Source organism: Eptatretus burgeri, chromosome 2 (assembly GCF_056783735.1).
Source record: "Eptatretus burgeri isolate ZD-2024b chromosome 2, Ebu_testis_v1, whole genome shotgun sequence".
In the NCBI taxonomy this organism is placed as follows: domain Eukaryota; kingdom Metazoa; phylum Chordata; class Myxini; order Myxiniformes; family Myxinidae; genus Eptatretus; species Eptatretus burgeri.
In genome coordinates, this window is record NC_140962.1 from 35,592,764 (window position 1) to 35,617,546 (window position 24,783).

General features: G+C 46.0%; 2 long non-coding RNA genes across 3 annotated transcripts in view; one reads left to right on the forward strand and one right to left on the reverse strand.

Moving 5' to 3' along the window:
• LOC147031798 (uncharacterized) overlaps nucleotides 1–16,428 on the forward strand; it is a 47,514-nt gene extending 31,086 nt beyond the window's left edge. Inside the window, exons 2-3 of one of the 2 annotated variants that reach the window (XR_015054484.1) lie at nucleotides 11,259–11,435; nucleotides 14,437–16,427. This is a non-coding gene — a long non-coding RNA (uncharacterized LOC147031798). Of the gene's footprint in view, nucleotides 1–11,258; nucleotides 11,436–14,436 lie in introns of both variants that reach the window. The other variant, XR_015054481.1, reaches the window with a different exon arrangement.
• Nucleotides 11,871–21,562, reverse strand: LOC147031799 (uncharacterized). Its single transcript, XR_015054487.1, has 3 exons — nucleotides 21,417–21,562; nucleotides 13,135–13,256; nucleotides 11,871–12,005 (listed from the first exon to the last, which is right to left on the reverse strand). It is a non-coding gene; the product is annotated as an uncharacterized LOC147031799 (long non-coding RNA).
• Between the last annotated feature and the right edge of the window lie 3,221 nt (nucleotides 21,563–24,783).

Sequence of the window (24,783 nt, forward strand, 5' to 3'; positions counted from 1 at the left end):
GCGGATTAAACAAGCTCAAATGAGCGAAGATCATCGTCCTCTTAATGATGACATCATAAAAACGAATATGACATCATTGTGATGTTTCAGGTTTGCGATAAATTATCTGTGATAATGCTCGGCTTGATTCCCGCAAACAAAATTCAAACGGCTTGCCTAATTTCGGAGATAATGGTATGGGCAATTTCCATTAGCGGCGATATTATGACGTCAACTTTTTTTCTAGGAAGAATTTCCAAAATCGGAGATGGTTACTGCCTGCACGTGGGCTTTCTGCATATGCATGGCAAGTTTCACGAAGATCCGATGAAAACTCTGGGTTGTGAAACAAAAAATGTCAAAAAATAGGAATGACGTCATAAAAATTGATATGACGTCATAGTGATGTATCATATGTGCGGTAATTCATCTCTGCTAATGCCCCGTTCGATTCCCACAAACAGAATTCAAAAAGCTTGCCGAGTTTCGGAGGTAATTTTTTAGGCGATTTCCATTAGCGGAGTTTTTTGACTTAAAAACTTTTTTTCTCGGAGGAATTTTCAAAATTGGAGTTGGTCCTGTCTGCTGCGCAGGGTATTTTTACATATATATAATACGCCAAGTTTCAGGAAGTTTCGATGAAAATTGTAGGCTGTGAAACAAAAAAGTCCACAAGAAGAAGATGAAGAACAACAACGGGAGTCAGACTTCGAGATCCTCCACGAGGATCTAAAAAATCGAATATAGATAGAATTTTCAAAGAGGAAATCGATGACGTCACAATCAGCAGCGTTCGGTGGAAAACCGACGGCCGGGTCCCAGACGACGTGCTTCACTTAACTAAGTCCATGAGTTCAGGACGTTTGTTCAACTCAGCATTTACGACTTTTATCGTGCCATGTTGTTAATCTGTTGATGGAGGTAATATAGAAACGATGAATATGTCAAATCGTTCGTGTTACTCATCCGGCACGATGTGTCAAGGCCAACAATCTGAAGCGACCGGTCTCAAACGTGACCATGGGCACCCAGACACGCCACCAATATGAAATGAGCTGTTGAATGCGGAGCAAAACATCCAAAGAAACTACCATAACCGAGTATTGTGATCCGTCCTGTCCCCCATACCTGTCGTAGATGGGTATCTGCTAGTTTTATTTTATGTTGAATGTTTTCTTTAAAAAGCGTTGGCCTGTTTTTCACTCTTGTTTTTACAAAGTTCCTAAAATATTTTTATCACCCCTCGAGTGGGTACGTTTTTAGTGAAACCGTTGAATTGTAACACATTATATCACACTCAACAAAGGAGAAAAGCAAGGTTCAGGCATTTTTGTTGAAGGCAAAAATGTATAATGCAGTTGAAATAGTTGTATCAACCTGTATAAAGCAACAAACTCAGATAGTTGCTTAAGAAGGTGTAAATACAAATGATGAATGCAGCTGCTGTGGGTAAACCAGTGAGGCTATGAAAGTATAACTTCCTCAGGCTGTGAAATGCCTTGGCGGAGAGGCTGCTCAGCTTGTTACTGCCGAGGAGCAGCCTGGGTTTCACAATTTGTAATACGTACTCGTATCCAAAAATAATTCTATTAATAATCAATCAAATAATAAATTGTGTCATTCAAATCGATTAATATAAGAATAAGTTAAAACGAGAAGTGTGTGTGTGCAGACAAACAAAGCAGACAAACGGACCAAAATGCAATACCTTCTCCTCTCCTCGGTAAGGGGTAACGATTCATGAACCAAGCTGTGAAGTTTCTGTTCTCAAAGTTTTGTGCCGAGGGCTCTCTTCAGGATTGTCACTGAGTCCCGGACAACTTCCAACTGCAGTTCGTTTGTTATAATATTCCCAGGGATGCTTATTAGCACACCTGTAAAATAGTTCCTGGGAGATTATGGGATGGCGCGTCGTCCGTCCGCCCGACTGTCCGTCCGTCCACAAATACTTGCAACTTCTTCTCAGAAACTACACATACGATTTCAATGAAATTTGACCACAACCTTCATCACCCATGATGGCATTAATTGAAAAAAACGGGGTCTGAAGGGGTCTACAGAGGGAGTTTATGGGGGGAGCGGGAGGTGGAGTAGGTTTCCTTCCAAAAGAGATGTTTGCTTTCTTCTCAAACGATACACACAATTCTGATGAAAGTTCACGACAACCTTCATCACCCATGACGTACCAAAGTTTGTTCATGGCATTAGAAAAATCTGCTCTAAGGGGATTTAGGGGGGGTACTGGCCTTTAGTACTTTAGTAATGGCCCGTATCGCGCAGATCCTGCCGAGGGTGAATTTGCCGAGGGATGGGGTGGTCCATGTATGTGGGGATTTCAACAGTCATAACATTATTTGGGGGCTCTAAAATCACGGATAGAAATGGGGAGTGTATCGAGGGTTTGATTGATGAATTTGATGTGGTGGTATTCAATGATGGAACGGGAACATGTATTAATCTGTCCACATGGAAGATGTCCCCTCTGGATCTTACTCTCATTTCAACAAGTGAAGCAGCGAGATGTGATTGGAAGGTCCATGACGACAACTAAGGAAGTGATCACTTTCCAGTGATCACAAATTTTAAACAACAAAGAGATCCTGAGGACCCTCAGGGACTGGCTTCTTGGAACTTTTCCAAGGCGGAATGGGGTCTTTTCTCATGTCGATGTTCCAATGAATTGAAGGAAGGGTTTGTCGATAGCGATATTGACAGCCTCAACAGGAATATTGTCCTAACCATGAATCGCATAGCTGGTGAGACAATCCCAACTTACAGAAGCCCAGTGGGTAAGAAAATCGAAGTCCCTTGGTGGGATGAGGGTTGCAAACAAGCGATCCAGGAAAGGACAGCTCTTAAAAAATGAAGGAAACCTCTTAGGTTGGAGGATGCCATGGAATACAAAAGGAAAAGGGCGTATGCTCAAAGGACTATTAAACAAACAAAGACTGCATCTTGGAAATGATTCTGTTCTTCGATGAATCCGGACCCCCCCACTTAAAACCATATGGAAAAGAGTTAAGAGTATGCAGGGTGTTAAATCTGGATGTAAGTCCATTCCAGCGATTATCTTACAGAACAAAACCTTTTGTTCAAATATAGACAAGGCAGAGGCCCTGGGCCAATTCTTTTCCAGAAGTGGGGATGACCTCATAAAGTGTGATGAGTTGGAAGCTCGTACCCCCCAATTAGCAAATCAATTTCTGGTGACCACCATCGCAGTTCAGCCTCTAAATTCTTCACTTAATCTTGACGTCACTCTTCGGGAGCTTAAACAGGCAATCCAGAAGGCTGGGAATAGTGCCCCGGGCCCAGATCGGTTATCATTTCTCATGTTCAAGCACTTGGATGATAGGGTGTTTGATGTGATCCTGAGATTCTTCAATGAGGTTTGGGCTTGAGGGAAACTTCCCTGTGATTGGAAACACTCAATTGTAATCCCTATCCTTAAAGATGGGAAAGATAGTGCAGCCCCATCTTCATATCGTCCGATTTCTTTCGTTTCAGTTATCTGCAAATTAATGGAGAAGATGATGAACAATCGCTTGGTTTTATTCATGGAAAAGAACAACCTCTCGTATAAATTCCAGAGCGGGTTCAAAAATGGATGGTCTGTTATGGACCACATTACAGCACTACCAAATTCCCTAAATAATTAGGAGTGTCTCCTGGGAGTGTTCCTTGATATCCATAAAGCATATGATTCAGTTTGGAAAGATGGCCTCCTCAATAAGACACCAACCTCGGGATCAATGGAAGAATGTTTGAGTGGATTCGGGACTTTTTATCTAATAGATCCTTTCGGGGAGGGTCGGTCAGAATCTCTCCTCCATTTTTCATACAGATAAGGGCACTCCCCAGGGAAGCAGCCTCAGCCCAACTCTGTTTAATGTTATGATTCATGATGTAGCTTCCCATTCCAAGCTCCACAGCTTGATATTTCTGTTCGCTGATGACATTGCCATGTTTATGGTAGTTAATGATACTTCCCTGAACCATCTTCTGAAGTATCATTCTGAGGAGTCATCTTTGATATGGGATTAACTTGGACTTCCCATGTTAAGAGGCTGACTGGTAAATGTGCTAAAGACATCAATCTATGGTCATGGTGGCCTGGTCCTTGGGGATGTCCATGAGCAATCAGAAAAAAACTGGAGATTGTCCTGTCGAAAGCCATCCGTATCTATTTAGGGGCTTTTACCAGCACTCCTGTTTCTGCCCTTCTGGTGGAAGCAGGCAAGATGCCCTTGTCTCTCCGCTGGGATTTTTTGAAAATGAAATATTGGGCAAGAACCACCTCCACCGTGATCTCGTGCACGTCCGCTCACCGAGTAAGTTTGGTGATCTCGCGCACGTCCGCTCTCCGCGCAAGTTTGGTGATCTCGTGCACGTCCGCTCTCCGCGCAAGTTTGGTGATCTCACGCACGTCCGCTCTCCGAGCAAGTTTGGTGATCTCACGCACGTCCGCTCTCCGAGCAAGTTTGGTGATCTCGCACACGTCCGCTCTCCGCGCAAGTTTGGTGATCTCACGCACGTCCGCTCTCCGAGCAAGTTTGGTGATCTCACGCATGTCCGCTCTCCGAGCAAGTTTGGTGATCTCGCACACGTCCGCTCTCCGAGCAAGTTTGGTGATCTCGTGCACGTCCGCTCTGTGGAAGCTTCGCCTCGAAATTCGGATCACAAGAGAAAAAGGGGCGGGGCCTGTGGGGGTCGGAGAGTGGAGGTCAGATCTCGTCTCTCGGGCCCTATAAAAGGCCAAGCGGAGTGCCAGTTCGAGGTCAGGAGTCGGTGGAGAGAGTCGGTGGAGAGAGTCGGTGGAGTGTCAGTGAGTCGGTGGAGTCAGTCGCTGGAGTCTGGAGAACACAGTCGGGGCAAAGTCCAGGAGAACAGAGGACACGTAAGCTGAGAGCGTGGCCGAGCTTGCTGTGCCGCGCAGACCTGCGCGTTCGTGTGGAGAGAGCTCGCCAGCCAGCGCCAAACGGTCTGAGGTGATCGGGCTTCGGGACAGTCCGAGCATCGCTGATGAACGGACGGGTTCTTACAAAGAGCATCAATTTTGGAAGAGCGTCAAGACCCGTTCATTCCTCTCAACGCGTCGCCGGCTGAGGTCCGAATCACCCGGCCGCTTGGCAAGGCCTGGGCTCAACCGCGGTTACGCTCGCTGCCGTGGGGAAGGAGCGTCGCGGGTTGCCCCATCGAGGCACCACGAGGGTGGAGGTAACCTGCAACGGTCTCGTGGAGCCTCTGCGGTCTACACGGCTCCACGTTATAAAGGCCTACGGGTCCAGTCTGACCCCCTTGTCTTTGAGGGGGTCTTTCCTTGTTTATTTGTGTGAAAGTTGTGGCGCCGTGTCCCGCAACTAGAACTGTATAAGTGCTTGTGAATAATAAATAATAGACGGTTGTAGTGCTTTGTCTTGCTCGCGTCTTGTCCCTTCCCACCAATTCCATTGCTTTTCTGTATACGTGCATGTTGGTGTTTTGCATACCTGACTGCATACGTGTGTGAATAAATGTGCGTGTTTAAATGTTAACCCGTTCGTTGTGTCCTCTTTCCCCATTGAACCGCCGTATTGCATTTCAGAATGGTAGCGGGCTTTTTAATAGCCGATAAAATAATCGGGTCCAGCGAGGTCTCGCGATAATACCCCGCTCGGTTATCCCAGAACGGAACGAACCGCTTAAGCAGTTCGTGTCCAAGCAGACATCGCTGAGGTACGGTCTCTCCGGCGTCTGCCCACGCGAATACTTAGGTATATCGACAATTCGGCGATTGACCCTGTCGCGCGCGGGTAGAGTGTTGACTAGGCCGTGGTGTGCGCTTGGAGCACACCCGTGACTGGTTTCCGGCGTTATTCTGGAAAGTCGCGACTGAATTGTTCGTCCGGTGGGCGTGCGGACGCGATTCGGCCAAACAGCGGACGTTCGCACGCCGGCGGGCGCAGAATTCGTAACAATATGTATGTATGTATGTTTCCAAAATACAGCCAAAACGGTACATGATAGCAGAAAATTTTTAGGGCCACCTTATGCCTGCGGTGTGCAGTATCAAGTTTTGTTAAAATCGGGCAACAAAAAAATTATTCAAAAATCAATTTCCGATTCATCAAGTACTCTTCGGGAGTATTTGATCAATGCAAACAACCTCAGCGGTATAGTTCGCTGGAGCTATCTTTTTTTTTTTTTCTTGAAATGATTTATTTTGAAATCTCAAACATTGAGTACAGACAAATAACGATTTATTTTTTAAGCGTAAAACAAACATCGCCATTTTGATCTCATACTTCCATGTTCATTAATAAATAAAATTGTGTTTTGAAGATTACGCACAATAATTCCTTCGACTTTCTTTTCTCCGATTTTGTTTTTTTCACATTGACGCGCAATATCAAGTTTCGTTCAAATTGGGCAACGAAAAAACAATTTTAAAATCGATTCCCGATTCAGTCAAGTATGCTTCGGGATTATTTGATCAATGCAAACAACCTCAGCGGTACAGTTCGCTGGAGCTATCTGTTTTTTTAATGTTTTCTTTTTATCAACTGCTTTCACAACCGGAACCCAACGGGTTCATGGGTCGTCTGGTAATATCTAAAGCCTGAAACCCCGAAACAATAAACACCAAAGTGATTTTTAAAAACGAGCTCAGAATGCGATGCGATGGGCCAGTAAAGGCTGAGGTTCATATTTTTCAATCTCTAATAGAGAGAAAATATATAATTTAATTGTATACACGTCATTATATTGCTTGACACAGAAACATTAAAGAGACGTTCATGCTTTAATATCTTGATGTTAATGCTTTGAACTAATGTTAATATTGGGACACATAGGGGAGAACAAGCTGCACACAAGCAGAATGAAAAACAGCAAAAAGAGTAAGGGGATTGGAACAGAAAAGGACCAAACCAACCAACAACTATCAAACGAAAAGAGTTAAGGAAGAGTCACAATAACATGGAAAAAGGAGTGCTTGGGAATGGGGTAATTTTGGGAAGAAGAGATCCTTAGTATCGCTGGGGATGAGGTAGTGGTAAACAGCTGTTGAGAAGTCCTGGAGGGAAGAATGGGACTGAACAGACTAAAGCAGTTGGTTTCACAGGTGAGAGAAAAGAGGAACAAATGAGTGAAGGTGAGTAGTGAGCCTGGATTTTGCGAGTTAAACCAGAAGAGAGTTACTGACAAATCATGTGTTTGCTGTAGAAATCTGGGAGGAACAGCCAAGAAAGGACAGAAAGTGCAAGATCAAAAAGGAGGTGGTAAGAATACCAGGGTCACCAACCTGCCTGCAATGTGAGAGTAACAGGTCTAGAAACTCAGTTTCATTGTGGGAGATCCCAATGATTTTGAGGACCTTGCTTTCTGTGATGTCAGGAAGGGTAAGGTGTGATGCAGAGGAACCTGCCCAAAGTGGAGTGCAGTACTCCATCAAGCTGCAAATGAAAGCCTTGGAGGTTGTCATAAGTTCAGACTGGCCAAGGAAAGACCTTGCATGATTAAGAATGCTGAATTGGCAGCTGACTTAGAAGGTCATTTTGGAAATATGTTCTGCCCAAGAAAGATCATCGCTGATGGTGAGGCCCAAACGTTTGAGTGACTTAAGGTCTTAAAGTGGTTTAACTGTCTTGGATGTAGATGGGAGGGTTTCCAGACTATCCTTTGGGAGATACAGGATGCGTGTGTGGGATTTGTTGGGGTTCAAAGACATATTCCAAGTGTTTGACCAGTTCCTGATTCTATCAATGTCTCCAGAGATGGAATAGGCTACTGCCTGCCTGCCTGTCTGAAGGATGAGGGTGGAATCATTAGCAACAAGATAGGCAGGATCTTCCAGGGAACCAAAATGTAATTGAAGAAGATGAGGAAGAGGTCTGAGCTCAAGACACTGCCTTGGGGCACTCGATCCTTGAAAGGGAGAGCAGATGAGAGGATCCCTTTAAGAGCTACATGCTGAATACAGGAATGGAGGAGGTCGGTGAACCACGAGACGAGGTGGTCTTGGATGTCATAAACAGAGATTTTGGAGATCAGGGCGGTGTGCCAGACTGTATCACACGCTCGAGATATGTTCAAAGAGACAGCCCTGATCTTGTGTCTGAGATTGAGGACTTCAATCCATTGTTGGGAGAATAGAAGCAGCATGTCAAAGGTAGAATAACAGGATCTGAAACAGAACTGATGATCTGAGACCAGGCCATTGTAGAAAAGGAAGGATTTGATATCAACTGCAATGATAGATTCCATGACCTTGCTTGTAATTGGAAGCAAGCTAATTGGCCTATGGATAAGAAGATCCATTTTGCACCATGTTTGTGTATTGCTGTGATGTTCATTTACTAACAGGCAGATGGAAACTGACCTAGAGAAAAACAATCGAGTGACCAGTGCAGAAAAGGGATAAGCAAGAGCAACAGAATAAGTTTTTAGAAACCTCTGCACCTTTTCCAGTGGGAAAGACACATTATGCATGAGTAGTTGGGTCTGAGAGGGAAGGGTGGGTGTAGGGAGTGAGGGGTTGGGTTCATAATATTTGGAAGCAAACACACAATTGAGGCATTTGGCCTTCTCATTAGCAGAGTCAGCTTTTGTAGTGAGGCAGGTGATGGAGGAGGGCACACTTCAGAGACAGACTTAATAAGGTGCCACCAGTGCTTTGAAGTAGGAGACAGGTGTGAGAGTTCAGCCTTGACGTTGGCCAGATGTTGTTGACTGGCTTTCTTGTGAGAGGACGCACTTTTGTTCCATGCTTTGCGGAATGATCTGAGGTTGACTTTGGTCAGACTTACCTTCCAGGAAGACAATGTTCATTGATTGAAGGCAACTGCCTCACCACAAGAGAATGTATAACTGTAGACGAGATGGTACAAATCTGTACATGAGGGAAAGCAAGCTTTGTGGAAGGATTCCAAGTCATTATTGTTGTGTTTCTTGGGTAGATGGAGGAATTTCATAGCAAAGGTAGGATTGTATAATGTAGGATGGTCTGTGGGTGGGTAGGAGACATTTCGATGCAATTAAAGTAGGGAAACTCAGCTTAAGTTGTTATGTGTCACCACACGGGGGGCAGTGCTGTGTTAATTAGGTAGTGTTTAAGGATAATTTATCCCAGTATGTGATTGCCCCCTGTGACCTTTTCCTATGTTGTTGCATTTACAAGACCGGCGACAAAAAGGAATTGCATCCTTCAAACAACAACAACCGAGCCGAATGTTCGAAGCAGGCAAAAACCCCACCTCCAGGAAAGACAACTAGCAAACCATGCTCCTGGGATGGATGATGGATGGGTGTAACATCAGAAGGTTCCGGCGAGAAGAGAGTTGTGTGAGGTACACGATGGGAGGAAAAATAATCTGGTTCAATGGCTTCCCTTCGACACGGTGAAGGCTGCACGATTCTTGTGTTCATGCTGAGACGAATTTGTTTGTGTGCTGGAGCAAGATGCTCTCCATTGACTGTTTGGCTGAGTCGTGAAGTGTGTACGTTTCTGAGGAGGGAAGAGGAGCGTGCCTCGTGGCTCATCACGGGGCCTCAGAAATCGTCTCATTGTATGGTCGAGGAAGAAGGTGTGCGCTCGTACTGAACGGACCTGGTGCAAGAGAGGAACGGTCGGCATATTTGTTCATAAAAAAGAAGCTGCACAGTGGTTTCTGAGCCCTGGCATTGAATACCGCCACACGAATACCTCACGTATGTTTCCCGCCCAGAGAGCGGCTTGGCGCCATTTTTGCGTGCGGACACAGTGACTACGCAGCTTCGACTACGCGGCCTCTTATGAATACTGGATTTATGTTCATGAAACCCCTATTTATTAAGATTGCTCGTGTCTGTCTGTCTGTTGTGGGTTTGAGTATACACCCTTGTCCTCCATCCTGTTGCACGCCATTGCCACTCTCCCATATCACACGCGCATTAATCTCCAAGGATCACGTGTTCGCCTCCAAGGTAGAACTGTTCGGCTATCCGTCCAGGTCAGTCTTAACCGGCATGGACACAACAGGATTAATATCAGTATAATTGGAAATGAAGGACCAGTTGTGACATGAGGGGGAAACTTGCAGTCCCTGCCACTCAGCTTGGGTGCCACTGCCAGATGCTACAGTGTTGAGGCAGCTCTCTGACAACAGCCAGAGAGATGTTGATGAGCACAAGCACATAATCAGATCAACCTGTTGGAGCAGAAGAGGAACAGGAGACATTTGTAGGAAAATTCTTCATTACCAAGTCCAGAAGGGAGGACATGCCTTTGGGAGAAATCCAGATTGGAAAATTCACTGATTGGGTTAGGCCAATGGAATCACAGAAATCCTTTTCTGCAGTGTCATCGTCCCAATCAAATGATCACATTAACCGATAGGAGTGGAAGAGCAATAGATAGAAGAATTAACCAAATAACTTTTGAACCATTAGAGGAATTCACAAAACATTTGTATGGGAAGAAAGCTCAATCTGTAAATGCTAATTCAATAAATTTTGCAGTAAAGGGATGGCACAATACTCCAGAGATTCAGAACATCTGGTTGGACACTGTCCAGGCACCAGAGGGAATCGGTAGTGTGTGTGTAACACTGAGGAGGACACCTGGTAGGTCTGCCTTCCGACTCGTACATACTTTCCAAGAAACAGGGAATTTTCATTATGAATCCTCATTAAGGAACCGAAGTTATAATAATAATAATAATAATAATTAATATGTTCCCATACAAGGAATTTTGATAAAGGAGGAGGCCATTAGGCCAATCAAAATCTGCACTATTATTACCAACCTATGGTTGGTTGTGCATGCTCTATCCTTTTTAAATGCTAAGCTTCAAGCAAGGAAGTAGCACATATCATGTTTCAAGTCTTTGGTATGACTTGGTCAAGGTTTGAATCACTGACCTTCCAGACTCAGAGTGGACACTCTAACCATTACACCACCAAGGCTGGTTAAATTGTATCTAAGATAAGCTTCATTTTGCACAAGCACTTCTAACAGGTTACAAAGAAATGTGTCGGATTGTTTCGCCTTTTCTTGACTATATTCAGGCTTATGAGCATATTGCAAACGTTGCTGCATTATTTCAAAGTTAGTAGAGCAGAAAATAAATAAATGAATTAAGCAAAAAATATATATTTTTAATTTTTCGTACCACAGTTCATGAAATTCAAGCCCTCTCGATCTCAATGGTCCCAGCCTGAAAAGGATTAGATCTGTTGTATTTAATTACTATATCGATGTCGTGCCTATTTGCAGCTCAGTATGCATAGTGTTTTACACATTTCCTTTAAATTGCTTTTAGGCACTCCAATCAAGATCACACACCCACGGGGAGAGACTGGAGCTGGTTTTCACTGAGCCATAGTGTTTCAAGATTCTTCAATTGGTCAAACACCCCAGCAGGGAGAGTTTGTTTGGAAGGAGTTATGAAATACTGTTACCATAAACCAAAATTCAACATTTCCAGTCATCCATGACAGTGAGTTTTACCCTCATTATCCTTCAATTCCAAAAAAAATTTGAATAATAACTGCATGAAAAGTGGAATTGTGTTATTGTCCTCAAAAGCTTGGTGTTGGCTTAACGGTGAAGGTGGCTGGCTTAAGATCTTAGGATCTTTAGTTTGAGCCCCCTTCACGCGTTGAAATAAAACCAGTGGGGTTGACTCAGCCTGTCATCCTTCCAAAGTTGATAAAATGAGCACCGGCTTACTGGTTACAGGGACACTGCATCTGTGGCACAGCTGCATTTCCAGAAAATGATGCAATCAGCAGCCACAAATGGCATATGAAACACCATTGTCTTCTTCATTTCTGTTGTTTTTAACAAGGCCCCTCCTACCTACCTCACAAAAACATTTATCTTGGAGCTGAAACATCACCATAAAGTATATCCAATTGTTAAATGAAGTAATGTTTATTTCAGGTGTTCACCAGAATCAATTGTAAGATATTATGTTGACATCAAACTTTTAATAAGCATCTTGAGCCATCAGGTCTTCCAGGATGACAAGTCAGCTAGTGGCAGGACAAAATGTTAGATATTCAAACTGCAAAGACAGACAAAATGATGAGAAATTGATGGGTCAGACATTATAAACATGGAACGAGAAATCAGGGATTGCAAACCCTCGCCCGGACTTCTTTTGAGTGGTGTATTTTTTTTTATAGGTTTTGGGTAAATCCAATTTGGCTGCCAAACCATGTGACCTTTGACATCATATATGTGACCCTTTTGTTCCTCATGGATAGGCGGTCATATGTTTAAAGTTTTACCTTGATCTTTTCAGCCATTTCAGAGAAGAAGATTTTTGAAGGTTTAAAAAAACAAAGAAATATGGCTGCCAAATCACGTGACCAATGACGTCATCAAAAAAATTTGTGGACCATTTTATCCCTAGATGACCCTTAAAATTTTTTATACTGATCGGATGTAGCGTTCTACATATGCAATTATATAACATCATAATGAAGGCACCTATGACGTCATAAAAATCCCACACATTCCCCATGAGTACTTGCTATGTGCCACTTGTACACCCATGGGTTGGGGAACACTTATGTGAAGTTTCCTCTCGATTTGTTCAGCCGTTCTGGAGAGGAGGATTTTTAAAGGTTTTTGGGTTAATTCAATATGGCTGCCAAACCATGTGACCAATAATACCATATGTGTGAACCTTTTTTTCCTCATCGACAGGCGGTCATATTTGTAAAGTTTCACCTCGATTTGTTCAGCCACTTCAGAGAAGATTTTTTTTTTAAACAATGTGGCTGCCGAATCACGTTACCGATGATGTCATAATTGTTTTTCTATGGACCATTTTATCCCTAGATGACCCTCAAATTTTCATATTGATCAGATGTGGCGTTCTGCATATGCAATAATGACGTCATAATGAGGGCACCTATGATGTCATAAAAATCGCACTCATTCTCCATGAGGAGTACTTGCTATGTGCCAAGTTTCAATTTTTTCCTTGGTACGGTTTCAGAGATAGAGGTTCAGTTTTTTTTCCAGTTTTTCCAATATGGCTGCCACACCACGTGACTGATGACGTCATAATTATCATTAAAAATTCTGCATGAGTAGTCGCGCCAATGGTGAAAATTTCGTCTCAATCTGACAAGAAAAAAAATAAAAAGTTCTGTACGGACAAACAAACAAACAAACAAACGAACCCAAATGCAATACCCTCTCCGAATCCTTCAGTGAGGGTAACAATGAAGGAAATGGCAATGGAGGCACACATCCACTTGTGAGTCATTGTTTCATTGGCTTCTGGTTGCAAAGTATGCCAGATCTACAAGAATAAGAAGACAAAAAAAAAGACATCATTGTTTGTTTCAAAAATTTCTCTGAAAATCTTGAGAGTGTGCAACAGTCACGTAACACCGCAGCGAGGTCATTCATTTCATATCTTGTAACACCATGCAAGGAACTTTAACACAGGAAGAAGCCATTTGGCCCATCATGCCTGCACTACATGCTGACTTGTATACAATCCTATGTTACCGACAAAACAACCTACACATTTGTTAATGTGTGTGGACAATCTTAAATAATTCAACAAAAAAGCTGATAAATTTGGGTGTGAAAGGGAATGACTTGCTCTTGTAGTTTTGGAGATATATATTGTCACGTGGATGGCAACTGCCCAATCACCACAACCGCAATTAAAGCAGCCGTATATATAGGTTGGAGTTAATTAATTAATCAACTCCAGGGAATAGCAAAGATTTAATGGCAATTTTTATGAGGTGATGTGGAAATTTACTCCTCCGAGGGATGTCCAATTAAACTGCTGAACCATTGACGCAGAAAAATGCTGGGAATCACAAGCACACATGCAGCCTTGAGGAATGAAAATTTTATTTGATGAGACACAACATAGAATCCCGGACAGAATAGGCAATTATTGAATAAAGCACTGAATACATCAAATAAATCAGAACGGCACTCGGTAGAGTGCATACCTCTGCCAGGCTGAACAGTTTACATTTTGCACCACTGATATGCTGGATCTGGATCTGGACCTGAAGCAAACTCTAATCTGCTTGATCTTGTCACCTAACTGACTCATCCACCAAGTTTTTGCTCCCAACATGGTCCCCCAAAGCCAGGCCTGAGCACTTAAACACCCATAATCTACCTTGACCAATAAATATATCAAAGGAGGCTGTGGAAAATGGTCTCGACCCAAACGAAATGCCGTGCCTTCAGAAACTATTGTTATGATTATGGGGGTAGATGGAGGAATTTATTAGGAGAGATAGGATTATATGAAGTAGCTTGGTCCGTGGACGTGTAGGAGAAATCTCGATGTAATTTAGTAGGGAAACTGTGAGCTTAAGTGTTATGTGTCACCACATGGGGGGGGGGGGGTGTTGTGGTGTTTATTAGATAGGGATTAAGGCCAAGTTCCCCAGTATGTGATTGCCCCCGTGTGACTTTTTCCCATGTTTTTTTGTATTACAAACCAGCAATGGACCATTACCACCGAGTTGCACGACCAAATGGGAAGAAGCCATGCCTCCAAGGGTAACGTTGAGCAGTCACGCCCCCGAGTCTGATGATTGATGGGTGTGATGTCAGAAGCGAGACAGGCGTGCCAAACAGGCGAGAAGCCCCGCTTTCCCGGGTTTCAACGGTGAGTTGAGCAAGCCACGCTCCGGAGGTGGAACAGTTGTTTGGGGTGACGTCAGAGAGAGTTCAGAGAAGAAACACAAAAGTGTGGAGTGAGGGACGCACATGGTCCAGAGAGAACGTAGCTCGGAGATGGCCTGTAAGAACAGGGCTTTAAGGCTGGCTTTCCTTTGACGCAGGAAGAAGATGGCACGATTGTCGTATTTGTGCTGAGGTGAATTGGCTCATGTACCGAGCAAGACGCAGGCCTTTGGCTCTTGGTTGGGTCGTGAGAGACGGACCCTGAGCCTCATGTATGCCACCGAAGGGGACGGCGCCATTCTGCGTGGTGGGTCGGTGAGGACGATCGACGCACGAAGAGTCCGCACGGGGTCTCTGAGCATTGGGGTTGAATACGACTCACGAATTTCCTGACAAATGTTCCCGCTGAAAGAGAGCGGCTTGGTGCTATTTTGTGCACGTCTGCACATGCAAATTTAAGTGCCTCGATTTCACGTTCCATAAAGACCATCTCTTTGCCTTTGCAATGAAATAGAGTGGGGATATAAAGATTTATTAATCTAACTAAAAAAAAACCACAACGCACCCCTTTAATCTTTCCACTAAACACAAGGAAGGGATCTGTCTACACATGTACTTAATGGAATAACTGACTTGGGACACCTGTATGTTGTATGCATACGGTTCCTTGAACTGTAACAGTATCTAGTATCAAAATGTGTGCAACACCCTAGCCTTGAGAGAATAAAGGTATGAGAGGAGAATTCCAAATCCCCAGCAGTTGTGAAAAAATTGCGAAAAATGTCGAGGGGGAAGCTCCCAGCCCCCCTCCCCCGAGTGCAGTTACAGTTAAACACAAAGGTGTACTTTTCCTGAAATTCAGTCATGAAGGGTCAGATACATGACTTGCTACACACAAAACATGTTGCTGATTAAGGCCGTAGAGTGCTTTTGATTGAATTCTCGAACACAGACTTTGAGGTTCTTGCTTGTACTACAGCTGGAAGATCCCAGCACAGATCATCCTTCATTCAGGAACATTCGCTGCATCACAGCTGATTGACCTCAGCAGTCTTACTTGCAAACTTGGCCATCCAGTTTGCTGCCTGCATGGAATGACCGGCTGTAACACAGTCAGTGTTTTTGCTGGGAGAGGGAGGAAAAACGACCTTCACTTTATTTTTAAAACAAACCCCGAATGCTGCCCCATCCTGCAAAAGTTGTGATGAACTCTTCCATCCCTGGATGTGTTCGTTTCACATATGGAGGAACTCGTTTGAAGCACATTCTACAGCAAATCAGATGGTTGTTTCAAAACTTTGAGGTTCCCATGTTTTTCAGAACATCAAAGGTCCAGTCACACCACATCTACCAAGGATGTCCTCAGAAAACATATCCTGAGAGCTAACCACCAGACAGTGGTTCGGATGACGGAACTCAAGGATTATCCATCACTTCAAGTCCTGATGGACAATGATAAGTAGTACGAACGAACGTATTTGTAATAGGTTGGCGCCAGCAACCTTCTAATGAATACTTTCATTTAAATTGTCAGTCTGAATACATGAATTGTTCCTTATATTAGATGAGAGAGACCTTCAAGCAAACTTTTGCTGAAACCGTTAACTTTGAAAGATTACAATTGCCTGTGAAAACACTATCACTGCCAAAACTAATTCCTTGTTGTGTGTTGGTTTGTGGCAATAAAAATTCAAACATGCTGATACAATCTTTTAACACTTACATCTGTCTGCTTTTCCTCTTTATCACACATTCTGTCAGAACCACAGGGATATCACTTTGCCTGCTGCTGTGGTTTTAGAGGTTTTCAAATATGTTATCATTTTCTGGTGAACGGCAAGCCACCACATCCTTCTCTTGATAAAGAAAATGTTTTTTTGTTTTTTTTACATGGGTGGCTCGCACACCAATTGATTATATCTTAGTTTGGAGTTTAAATCACAAGGAGCATATCCGGAGCAATTGATTGTATCGATGACCACATCTTGCTTTCCAAACTGTGAGCTAATGGTCCCATGTTGGACGAGTTATGAGAAACCCTGTGCAATCAGACAAGGTATCACATTCTCGGATCATTCCTGATTTGTTGTACATCAATAACCTCTCTTCTTCACCATGAAATCCATTGTGTAACTCTCCAGATCCCTCCACAATGTGCGAGATAGTTTCTCACTCCTCTTCTCAGCAGGATATAGCAGCATTCCTCACTTCTCCAATAATATAGAGAAAAACAGCCATTGACAGGGAAGGTCTTATAAAACAGTAAAGATCCACACTCTCACAATTTGTCCTTTGATAACGACTAACTGTAAAATACACCAATTTGTTTCTGTGGTCAGCCTCTGGGAAAGGTATATAATCTGGAGATCCTGAACATCACCATCAGTTATAACCTTTGTGGGAACATCAGATATTCAAGCTGGTCTCCAAAGCCAGCATCAACCTTCTAATTAGTCCGAGAGCAGTCCGTCCTTCTCTTCCTGAACTCAGCTTATACTGTTCCACAATGACTTATTTTGATGTGTCATGGAGTATGACTCCCCCATGTGGATGAGCAGTGCTCCTTAAATTCAGTTGAGGACATGGAGGCAAAGGCTTTCATGTCTGTGGTATTTAGTGTCACAAGGATGCACTCTCATTGTCTCCTTTTTGCTCACTGCAAGTTCAGTGGAATTGCAGTCTTTTCCTGGTTCATTTATACTCTTATACCTGTAGCCTTATCACCTGTCTGTCCAACCCTTGCCCTTCCACATTATTTAAACCCTGACCTTGTTAAGTTCCACAAAGATGGGCTAAAACACTCACCTGCATATATTTAACACTAATCGTCCTTTCTCTCGAATATGGAATGATTTTTCTAAGATTGTTGTCTAATGATATTCTCTTGAGGACCTTAAAGCTGCCAGTGGATGATCCTGCTCTCTGCAGGGTAGCTCACCAGATGATGGGATTGGGGCAAAGCCATCGGGACCCCCACTCTTTGATGAGAGGAGGAAAACCACGGGGTGACCTTCTCAGATCAGATTGCGGTCGTGTGTGTCAGGGTAGTGCTGAGGTGTCGTACACCAGACGGCGGTCTCCTTGGGTTAACGTGAGATGGTCCCTTTGAGTGGGTGCCTGGAATGTCTTTTCCTGAAGAGAGGATGATCACCTGTCTCTGTTATCATCTGAACCCAAACGTTTGGACATCAGTATTGCAGCACGCTCTGAGGTTCGGAGGGATAGTGGTGAGATCATGGCGGGTGGTTACACCTACTATTGGTCTGGTCGCTCTGATGGTTACCATGCCCAAGGAGTTGCTGTAGCTGTGTCCAATAAGCTGATAACAATGATCATTGAGGTAACTCCGGTCAACGAGCGTATTATGAGACGAAGGATTCGTCACTCCTTGGGTGTCGTTTCCCTGGTCTCTGTATATGCTCCGACTGAGGCGAGTGATCTCACAGTGAAGGACGCATTTCATGCCACGCTCGAGTCTGGTTGATCAGTGCCCCAGACGAGATACTCTTCTAGTCTTGGGGGATTTCAATGCATCAACTCGAACTGATAGGGATGGTTATGAGATGTGTGTTGGTCCCGATGGGTCTGCAACTGCGAACCTGAATAGCACTAAGTTCCTTGACTTTGCAAAAAGTCATGGGCTTACGGTGGCTGGTTCATGGTTTCAGTGCCCACAAGCTCATCGCTGGACTTGGTATTCCAACACTGGTGGTTTGGCAAAGGAGATTGACCATCTGCTTGTTCATGATCACTGGAGGATGATCCAGAACGGCAGGGTCGACTGGAGTGCTCAGTTCCTCATACCGGCCACAGGCTTGTTGTAGCAACTCTGAAGTTGCAGCTTAAATCTGGGAGAATGGTACCATCCCAGCCGAGGCTGGACGCTGACAAGCTCAAGGATGAGAGGGTCACTGAGGAGCTTACGAACAGGCTGAGTGGAGATTTGGGGGGCTGAGTGCTTTAGGGAATCCTGAAGAGTTGTGGAGTGCCTTCAAGACCACCGTACTTGATGTTGCCGGTGGATGTCATGGAACACTCCGCAGGGTGAAGAAGAATTTTGTCTCTCAAGGGACCCTGAAAAACATTGATCAGAGTTGCAGGGCCAGGCTGAATGGCAGAGCTGAGCTGTTCAGGGAGCTGAGGTGTAAAACTGTATGTGTGCTCATGTTGAACAAAGAGGCCTATGTGCAAGGAATCTGTGAGGGGGTAGAGCATCACCTGTGGTCAAGTGATTCTCGTCCCGCTTACAGGGGAATTCGCGCATTGCGTTCCTTGAAGCCCATCCCTCGGTGCACGCAGTAAGAACGGAGGGTGGTGGGCTCTTGACAGGAGTCAAAAGTGAAGGCTCGCTGGGCCGGTTACTTTGAGAGGCTGTACCAGGCTGATCCACCAGCTGTCGAGTTGGATGTCTGTGATGTTAATATCCCTGTTCCTGACCCTGCAATCAACTGTGATCCACCGTCATTTCTGGAAACACAGGCTGTGGTGAACCAGTTAAAATGGGGTAAAGCTCCTTGGATGTGGGCATCCCTGTTGAACTTCCCAAGGGTGGTGGAAATGCTGTACTCATGCCATCGCATGCAGTTCTGTGATCTGCCTGGAACACAGGCATCATCCCAACTGACTGGAAGATGAGGCTTGTTGTCCTTCTCTGGAAAGGGAAGGGTGATCGCCAGGACTGCATCAACTACCGAGGGGTGACGCTGCTCTTAGTGCCGGGCAAGGTCTTTGCTCGGATAATTCTTGAAAGGGTTCTCCAACATCGGCATGAGCACCAGCGTCCAGAGCAGTCAGGCTTTGCACCAAAGAGGTCAACGTATCCAACGTATCAAAGAGGTCAAGGATTGACCGTATCCTTGCTCTTCGTGTCCTCACCGAACGCAGATGAGAGTTTCGGCAGGGGCTGCTTGCAGCCTATGTTGATCTCTGCAAAGCGTTCGATTCAGAAAATCGGGATGCCCTCTGGGGGATTCTTGGTCTTCGTGGGGTGCCACCAAAACTGATCGATCTGATGTCTGAACTCTACTCTGGTATTGAGAGTGCTGTGAGATGTAGTGATACCATCTCTGATTTATTTCCAGTTGTTGCTGGAGTTTGTCAGAGGCGTGTACTGGCCCCCACACTTTTCACTGCTTGTATGGACTGGATTCTCGGGAGGATGCCGGAGCGATCAAGCTGCGGTGCATCGTTTGGGAATGTCAAGATCTCTGACCTTGATTTTGCAGATGATGCAGTCATCTTTATGGAGCCTCTCGATATCCTTTTGGGGGCACTCGAGGTGCTAAATGAGGAGTTGGAGCTGCTGGGATTATGGGTTTCCTGGGTCAAAACTAAGATCCAGGCTTTCAATGACATCTTGGATGCTGCTATCTTGTCTGTACCTGTTTGTGGTGAGGATGTTGAGGCCACGGAGAGATTCACTTACCTTGGCAGTGATTTTCATGTCTCTCCTGGCTGTGAGCCCGAGGTCAAGAGACATTTGGGTCAGGCCTGGGGAGTCATGGATTCACTGGATCATGGGGTGTGGCGCTGTCGGGACCTGTGCGGGAGGACGAAAGTCCGAGTCTTCAGGTCCTTGGTGCTTCCGTCTTGCTCTCCGGATGTGAGACTTGGAATCTGGACAGGGATCTGAGATGGCGACTTAATTCCTTTGGTACCAGGTCTCTTCCGAGAATCATTGGCGATCGCTGGTCAGACTTTGTGTCCAACGAGCGGTTGCTGAGAGAGACTCAAATGAGATTTCTTTTTCCTGGATAGTCCGTGAGCGTCAGCTGCGGCTATATGGACATGTGGCTCATTTTCCTGATGCTGATCCTGCTCACCAGATTCTTTCAGCGAGGGAACCTCGTGAATAGAGGAGGCCAACGGATTGACCACGTGCCTTGTGGTTGTGCAGGTTGATCAGCATCTCAGGGACAGTTTACTGCGGCAGCTCTAACAAGGCAGAAATTTGATGAACTGACTTGTTGGAAAGGTGGCATCCAATGACGGTGCCACATTGAAAGTCACCGAGCTCTTCAGTACGGCCCATTCTACTGCCAATGTTTGTCTCAGGAGATTGCATGGCTGTGTTCTTGATTTTATACACCTGTGTCAGCAATGGGTGTCGCTGAATTAGCCGAATCCACTAATTAGAAGGTTCATTAAAATTCGCCGAATCCTGAGTTCAAATTCCCCTCATTAAATTAATACTTAAACATTAAATTAAAGTTGAATTAATACCAGGTGGGGTTGACTCTGCCTGTCATCCTTCTGAGGTCGGCAAAATGAGTACCAGCTTGCTGGTATCGTGTGTCGGAGTGGCGACCCGTCCATGATTGTACCCAATAGCCAAGGGGACCGTTTAGGCATCACCAATGCTCTGCACAGAGTATGGTCCCAATGGATGGATGGAACACATTCTTCTGACGCATACCTTTGTTTTGGAGGTGTATAAGCAAATGACAGCTCTGTGTCAGAAAAAATACATAATCTGGGTTACACGCATGAAGCAAAAACATTCTGCTAATTCAAAACACCTCGGTGCACTGGAAAACGTGGGGTGGGGGGGGGGGGGCAGGAAACAAGTCGACATGTAATTGGGCCAGAACTGTGAGAGGAGGAGCGACAAACAACAGTCAGGATCCACGACCCGGATCAGAGACACTTTCGACACATTTGAAGAGTCCCTCGCTGGAAGAAATGATTTTTACAGAGGAGACACAAGACGAGAGGGTTCAGATGGACTGTATTACTTGGTGCCCACCACACAAGCATACCGCACACGGTGCAAGAGGCACGGATTTTAAACAGTTACCGTGAACACAGAGGAGGACAGCACGACACTTGTCAAGTCGGCGGAATCAACGGTTAATAGGAAATATATAAATAAAACGGGTCACGTGACAACCTCAAAAACAACAACAACAACAAGCGAACACGAGAGGCGTGATGCATGCCGGGATTTTTTTTGAGACTCGCCTCCTCGTCCGTTGTGAGTTTGTTTTTATTTCGTCGAAAGCGATGATGGCTCGTTCTTGTAAAAGTCTCCATTCTTAAAACTTGATGTACTTTCTTTTTTGTGAGGTAAAGATAAACTTGGGGCCCCGAGGTTGTTCGATTTTGGGGGGAAAAGAACGCGCTCACGATGCCGAAGGCTTGGAGACAATAAAATGTTTATTTCCACCCGAGCTGGAGCTTGCTACAAGCTTTTAATGTGAATGACGGTTATTAAAATGATGATGATGTTCAAAGATTTTCCGTTCACGAAACATTTAGGAAATATGACGACGAAGTAGGCTGACAAAGGTTCGACAGGACGAGTACTGGGTGGAGGTGAGTGTTGTAAACTCGAAGGAAAACACAGCGGCCGACATCCGGAATGGTGTTTCCAACGACGTCCTCTTTTCCTTGATATATATATATATATATATATATATATATATATATATATATATATATATATATATATATATATATATATATATATATATATATATATATATATATATATATACACCAGCGTTGACGGCGCTTATCCTTGGGATCACTCACAGTGGTTCGATGTACCTGGCTTGTCGTATGTGTTCGACTCTTATGGAATGCTTTCTTGAGTGCTTCAGCCACAGGAGTGCGGGCCCGTAGGTGCGTGCCAGTATGTACAGCTTCGTTCCTTCGCTCTCGTAAACAACGACTGGATTGTGGCATTGTTTCAATTAGATCAGACCAACCGTATCATAAATGGCCATAACTTGGGAAACACCTGGGAAACATATTCAGGTCCCCAGCGTCAATTATGACGTCATATCAAACGAAGAAGAAGAAATGTGACGCTCCTCTCTCGCCCCCCTCTCTCGCCCCCCTCTCTCGCCCCCCTCCCTCGCCCCTCTCTCGCCCCTCTCTCGCCCCTCTCTCGCCCCCTCTCTCGCCCCCTCTCTCGCCCCTCTCTCGCCCTCCCTCGCCCCCTCCCTCGCCCCTCCCTCGCCCCTCCCTCGCCCCTCCCTCGCCCCTCCCTCGCCCCTCCCTCGCCCCTCCCTCGCCCCTCCCTCGCCCCTCCCTCCTCCCTCGCCCCTCCCTCGCCCTCCTCCCTCGCCCTCCTCCCTCGCCCTCCTCCCTCGCCCTCCTCCCTCGCCCTCCTCCCTCGCCCTCCTCCCTCGCCCTCCTCCCTCGCCCTCCTCCCTCGCCCTCCTCCCTCGCCCTCCTCCCTCGCCCTCCTCCCTCCGCCCTCCTCCCTCCGCCCTCCTCCCTCGCCCTCCTCCCTCGCCCTCCTCCCTCGCCCTCCTCCCTCGTCCTCCTCCCTCGCCCTCCTCCCTCGCCCTCCTCCCTCTCTCGCCCCTCTCTCGCCCCTCTCTCGCCCCTCCCTCGCCCTCCCTCCTCCTCGCCCTCCTCCCTCGCCCTCCTCCCTCGCCCTCCTCCCTCGCCCTCCTCCCTCGCCCTCCTCCCTCGCCCTCCTCCCTCGCCCCTCCCTCGCCCCTCCCTCCCCCCTCTGTACCCCTAGTCTCACCCCTCCTCTCTCCCCCTCCTCTCTCGCCTCTCTCTCTCGCCCCTCTCTCTCGCCCCCACTCTCACCCCTCTCCCGTCCCCTCTATCGCCCCTCCTCTTTCCCCTCTCTTGAATTGTGACGCCCACTCTCTCTCACCCCTCTCTCTCACCCCTCTCTCTCACCCCTCTCTCTCACCCCTCTCTCTCACCCCTCTCTCTCACCCCTCTCTCTCCCCCTCTCTCTCACCCCACTCTCTCCCTCCCCTCTCTCCCTCCCCTCTCTCCCTCCCCTCTCTCCCTCCCCTCTCTCCCTCCCCTCTCTCCCTCCCCTCTCTCCCTCCCCTCTCTCCCTCCCCTCTCTCTCGCCCCCCCTCCTCACTACCCCCTCCTCTCTCGCCCCTCTCTCTGTAAATGTATTCACAAATGTTTACCAAGCACTACAATTAATTCAAACCTTAGGAAAAAAACAGCTTTCAAACCTTGGGAAACAGCTGAAACGGATGAAGAACGATATCAAACCTTGAAAAGGCACATACTCAGGTCCCCAGCGTCGATTGTGACGTCATACCAAACGAAGAAGAAAAATTGTGACGTCAATCGTGCAAAAAACAAACAGACATTAACTGTGATGTCATAGTACCGTGTCTTGTCATTGGTCGACAGATAAATGGCCGTAACTTGGGAACTGCTTGTCCGATTTATATCAAACGTTGAAAAGGCACATCCACGGGGCCCCGGAAATATTCCTGGCAAGTTTCAATCAGATCGGACCGGCGGTTGTCGAGAAACAGCGGCCGCATACAGACAGACAGACAGACAGACAGGCACGCACGCACACTGCTGGAATTATAGATGGACTAGTGCGGGCCCGTAGGTGCGTGCCCATAGGTGCGTAAACGACGACTGGATTGGGGCATTTTTTCACCCCCCCCTCATCCCCCACCCCTCTCATCCCCCCTCTCACCCCTCCTCTCTCCCCCTCTCTCGTGCCAGTACCCTCTCTCGTGGGTGAGGCGTGCCGGTATGTGCAGCTTCGTTCCTTCACTCTCGTAAACGACGACTGCATTGGGGCATTTTTTCAATTAGATCCGACCAACCGTATCTTAAATGGCCATAACTTGGGAAACAACTGGGAAACATACTCAGGTCCCCAGCGTCAATTGTGACGCCCCCTCTCTCTCGCCCCTCCTCTCTCCCCCTCTCTTGAATTGTGATGCCCCCCTCTCTCACCCCCTCTCTCCCCCCTCTCTCCCTCCCTCTCTCCCTCCCCTCTCTCCCTCCCCTCTCTCACCCCCCTCTCTTGCTCCCCTCTCTCCCCCCTCTCTCACCCTCCTCTCTCCCCCTCTTTCCCCCTCCTCTCTCCCCCCTCCTCTCTCCCCCTCCTCTCTCCCCCCTCCTCTCTCGCTCCTCTCTCTGTAAATGTATTCACAAAAAACAAATAAATAAACATTAATTGTGACATCATTCGTGATGTCATAGCACCGTGTCCTGTCATTGGTTTGGTAATTAAATAGCCATAACTTGGGCAACGTTTGTCCAATTAATATCAAACCTTGAAAAGGCACATACTCAGGTCCCCAGCGTCGATTGTGACGTCATACCAAACGAAGAAGAATTGTGACGTCAATCGTGGGGAATAAATAAATAAATAAACATTAAGTGTGACATCATTCGTGATGTCATAGCACCGTGTCTTGTCATTG